Source organism: Colobus angolensis, unplaced genomic scaffold, assembly GCF_000951035.1.
Source record: "Colobus angolensis palliatus isolate OR3802 unplaced genomic scaffold, Cang.pa_1.0 Scaffold55, whole genome shotgun sequence".
NCBI classification, from domain to species: Eukaryota; Metazoa; Chordata; class Mammalia; order Primates; family Cercopithecidae; genus Colobus; species Colobus angolensis.
In genome coordinates, this window is record NW_012119043.1 from 785,728 (window position 1) to 790,784 (window position 5,057).

The 5,057-nt window shown below is 53.9% G+C and overlaps 1 protein-coding gene across 6 annotated transcripts in view; it reads right to left on the bottom strand.

Moving 5' to 3' along the window:
- Positions 1-3,721, bottom strand: part of CDIP1 (cell death-inducing p53 target 1) — a 29,226-nt gene extending 25,505 nt beyond the window's left edge. Inside the window, exons 1-2 of one of the 6 annotated variants that reach the window (XM_011961324.1) lie at positions 3,236-3,317; positions 1,385-1,713 (exon numbers count right to left, since the gene is read on the bottom strand). The gene's annotated coding sequence lies outside the window, so the exon portion shown is untranslated. Of the gene's footprint in view, positions 1-1,384; positions 1,714-3,235; positions 3,379-3,514; positions 3,546-3,598 lie in introns of those variants that run through there. The other 5 variants (XM_011961320.1, XM_011961325.1, XM_011961326.1 and 2 more) reach the window with 5 other exon arrangements.
- Positions 3,722-5,057: the final 1,336 nt, after the last annotated feature.

The following is a 5,057-nucleotide window of genomic DNA, read 5'->3' on the forward strand; positions in this document are numbered from 1 at the left end:
CGCCCTTCTCTACCTACTTCCGCCTGCCTTGGCGCCCTTCTCTACCTACTTCCGCCTGCCTTGGCGCCCTTCTCTACCTACTTCCGCCTGCCTTGCTCTCTTTTCCCTCTTGGGGGAAATACCCAGACACTGGGACTAGATCTAAATTGAGACTTAATTAGCATTGATTGAACAATTACATCTCAGGAAGACCCCCAAGTGTTCACTGAACCCCGTTACACCTCCTTGCAGTAAGAATCGATGGTACTGGATCAATGTACAGACCAAGCCAGGTCTCACCCACAAATCAGGAGCACTGAAAAGGTGGCAAGAAATGTTTTCTGGAAAAATGACACAGTATTACCAAAAATGCATCACAACTACTTTCAAGGGAAGAATCAGAATGCTGCTGGACCCTGTCACCCTGCACTGCAGGCTTTGTATTGGTTTCGCTTTGTCTGCCATCAGGGGACCTTCATTTCTTCAGCACTAACAGCAGATGCAGGCCTTCCTGTGGCCTGGGTGCTGCTCTTCACCTATCACAGATGCGGCGAGCAAGGCCTGTCTGTCACACAGCTTCAATGTGACGGAGAGGTCTCCACATCTAGGCAGCCCTGGTCCCAGGACACCACCACTGTCACCAGACCACTACCCGATGACTCACAGAGTAGGAGAAGTGGTGACCAGAGCCATCAGGCCCACGGGTTCAGGAGCCGCCAAACCAGTGTCTCCCAGAGTGGACAGCCCTCTGGGTATGGGGAGGTTCTGGCACAGGCCCTAGGCACCCCCACCTCTGCTGCACTGTGTTGCAACGTAGCCTCTACCACCCCCACAGAGACTGTGGCTGGGAGACTCCTGACTAGGCAGAGACAGAAACAAACTTTTTGTGGGATCCTAGAAAGGAGCACATTTCCATTTTGAGTAATCTATTTCCAAGTCCCCTCGTGGGGGAAAGGGAACCTCCTGTCACCACTGCCAGCCTGGCTCGCTCTCTCCATCCTCCCCATGGAGCACCAAGGTCCTCTGCAGAGCTCTCCCTGCCTGCCACCTTCTCACCAGCACTTCCTCCACCTACAGGACAGTGACATGCTATAAAATGCCACAACTTTAACCGCCACATTTCCATGTCCTCTATGAGTAAAAACATGTCCTTGCCCTTGGAACCACGTTCCTCAAAGCGGAGACAAATTTGCACAGTGCGTCTCTTTTCTCTCCCACTCAGGCAGCTGAGTAGGGTTAAGGGCTAGCATTTGTGGCTAAGGAACAAAGTACCTGGGCCCAAGGGTCTCAAAGCCATGGCCTCCAGTGCATCAACACCATGAGCTCAATTGCACTACACAGCCCAGTTCTCCTAGAGCTTAGAAAACACACACCGAACTGGTAGATTCAACGTGGACACACTTACAGTGTAAAGAGCCGACACAGAGCTGCAAGCTGATGACTAGCTTCAATTACTGCCAACGTGATCTGCTGGGGCAAGCTGGCCTTTGGGACGCATTCCGTTAGCTACTTCTCAAAACAATTTTGTTCCCTGAAGTATTACTTTACATCACACAGTCAATGTTCTGCTCTTATGGTGATTCTAGAACCATGGCTGGCTGCTCTTAAATCCTTGTAAGAAGTCGGGCACAGTAGCTCCTGCCTGTAATCCCAGCACTTTGGGAGGGTGAGGCGAGAGGATCACCTGAGCCCAGGAGTTAGAGACCCGCTGGGCAAAATAATGACACGCCATCTCTACAAAAAAATAAAAAGTTAGTTGAGCATGGTGGCACATGCCTGTAGTTCCAGGTACTCAGGAGGATCGCTGGAGCCCAGGAGTTCCAGGATGCAGTGAAGGTGACAGCACCCCTGCACTCTAGCCTGGGCCACAGAACAAGACCCTGGCTTTAAATAAATGAATCCTTGTAAGAGAACCTGTAAAGCTCTTCCCTGGTCCTCCCATCCTGTGGAAAACCTCCAAACTCCTTCAAATACTCAAGGGTGAGAGAAGGATTTCTAAACACCCAGGGCTTCCATTAAGGTAAAAACCATTCGGAAGATAAAGAAATCAAACCCAATAAACAATTCTAAGACTCTAATTAATGATACCAATGCTTATTTGGGAGGGAAAGGCACTGATATCTGCAACTTACTTTGACACAAAAAACAAGAGGGACTACTGGGTGGACAGATATGTGATGAAATACAATAAAATGTTAACTCTACATTCTAGGGGGTGGTCTGTGGGTGTTCACAACTTTTATATGTTTCACGTTTATCATAAATGAATGTGTAGAGGGGGAGTCTTCTGACACTGGCAAATGACTGGGCATAACCTTTCCGATTAAGGGCAGAGGGCAAGGCAGAGCTGGCACGCCTCCCTCCACCCAGTTCTACCTAGATCGGCCCCAAGGAAAGCAGCAAAGAACCCAGGAGAGCAGTCACCTGCCCAGACACCGCCCTGCCCAGCATCAGGCTCCAGAATACAGAAGAAACTGGCAGAAACGCTACGGAACATCCCTGCCCCGGGCCCGCCATCCTCCTCACTGGGACAGGTTCTCAGCCCCAGTTGCGCCCGGGAATGATCTGGGGAGCCTACTAAATGCAGATTCCCGGGCCGCGCGCCGGAACTACAGAATCGCAACACCTGGGGTGGGGCCCAGGAATCTGCCCGTTTCCCAAGAGCCCCCGGTGGTTCTGACGCAGAAGATCTTGAACCCACCTTTGCAGGAACTCACAGCCGCTCGCCCCACCTCACCTAACACCTGTTGAGAAGCCCCCCAGGAACTCGCTAAGCCAAGGTCCTCCAAGGCGCGACTCCTAGCCCAAACCCAGGCCAAGCCGTCGCCATCTCCGCCGGGGATGCGCGGCCGAGCGCCACATCCCGACTCCACACGTCGGGGATACGGGCGCGGGTGCAGGACGCTGTTGGGCTCCGGGACGGCCAAGGTCACCCGCTGGGCTCGGCAGGGGCTGGCTCCGCCACGGGGCTCCTCCCCGACCCTCTTTCCTTGAGAAAACAACTCCCGCCCCTCCCCTCCCTGTCTCGCACTGCAAGACGGAGTTGGCAATTTCCACAACCTTCCCTGACAGAAAACCGTGCGGGCGAGCAGGCTGCCATTCCAGGCGCACAACCCCGGGGCACACAGCGGGGCGCCCGCCGGGCCCAGCCACCGCAGCGTCTTCGACATCTCCAGGGCCGCGCTAGCTCTCGGCAGCGCCCTGAGGAGAGGACGGGCCCCGCCATGCCGCGCCCCAACCGCCGGCCCTGCTTTACCTCCAGAAGCCCGGTGCCCGAAGCCAGCCAAACGCTGAAAGGTGCCTGGGTCCCGACAGGAGCCGGGAGAGTACAAGACCCTCCGCCCCGCGGGGCTTTGCGCGCACAACGAACCCCCCCCGCCCTAGCCCCACCGCCCAGAGGCTTCTAGGACTTGTAGTCCGCCGGTCGACCCCCAGCGCGCTCGGAGACTGGGGACTACGGTGCCCAGCATGCACCGCGCAGGCGCAGCGGGCCGGGGCGGGGAGGGGTCGCCACAATCCGAGGTCACGCCCCGACCTGAAGGGCTCGGCGCCCAGACTGTTCCCCCGGGGAAGAGGGCTCCCGCGGGAAGCCGTCTCTGAATGCGTCCCGGCGACTCACCGTCCCCGCAGCCCTGGGGCAGCGGCCGCAGCGGCAGGACCGAACGCCACGGCAGCTGGCAGTCGCACTTCTGTCACAAGGAGGCGGGTAGACTTTGGACCAGGGCCCAGGCCCGGGGCGTCACAGCGGGGGGCGGGGCCTCGGGAGGCACGTGATGCGCCGTGGTTACGTCAGTGGGAGGGAAGGCGATTTGGCGTGGAGCAGGGGCTGAGCACGTGGGATGTTCGGGGCCTGTTTGCTCAGTGCATACGAGGCTAGAGAACAGGGAAGGAACCATCCCTGTGAGCGCCTGTTCTTCACCCATGCCAGCAACAGGGCATCTTCCTCCAGGGCTGCATTTTTTTCCTTTATGCGACTAATATTTATTGAGTTTGGGAGGTCCATTACATAAAACCTTGAACCACACAATCACTGTCCCTGCGCCTGAAACTGCCTTTGCAAAAATTGCAACGTAAAATTATGACAGTGAAAAAGAACTGAGCTAACCCACTCCATTTTGCTTCTAACCTCCAAGTTGTCCTTGTTCATTCTTAGGCATAGGCGGAACTAACTTTGGGAGCAACTTATAGTTTAATATTGAAACAAAGATAGTAACAGCCCTTTCCCAAAACAAACCCCCTTCTTGCCTGAGAACCAGGTTTCCTTTGTAAGACAAACATTAGCTACAAAGTTAGAAATTATGGTTTAGGGCCCAGCTCAGTGGCTCACGCCTGTAATCCCAGCACTTTGGAAGGCTGACAGAGGTGAATCACTTGAGGTCAGGAGTTGGAGACCAGCCTGGCCAACATGGTGAAACCCTGTCTCTATTTAAAAATACAAAAATTAGCTGGGTATGGTGGCACGCACCTGTAATCCCAACTATTAGGGAGACTAAAGCCCAACAATTGCTTGAATCCAGGAGACGGAGGTTGCAGTGAGCTGAGATTATGCCTCTGCACTCCAGCCTGAGTGACAGACTGAGACTCCATCTCAAAAAAATAAAAAAGAAAAGAAAGAAAGAAATTACGGTTTAGGAGTCATGCACCCAGAGGCCACAAGATTCTAAAACTCCCCCGTTGATCCTAGGTGTAATATCACTATTGTAAAACCTAAGATTGGTACTCTTAGGTATTTTTCTGACCCTACATGCTGATCCACCAGCCAAGGCCACCCAGACCTGTAATCTGACTCAACCAGTTCTTGCATCCTTCAACACCTTGTGATTTCATCTCCCACCCCACCAATCAGCACTCACTGCTCCTTGGCAGCTTATCTGCCAAATTACCCTTTAAAAACTCTAGGCTCTGAATTTTCAGGGAGACTGATTTGAGTAATACAAGTTTGGTCTCCCATTCAGCCAGCTCTGTGTGGATTAAACTCTCTCTCTCTGTTGCAGTTCCCCTGTCTTGATACATTGGCTCTATCTGGGCAGCCAGGAAGATGAACCCACTGGGTGACTACTTGCTCAGGCACTTCCTTT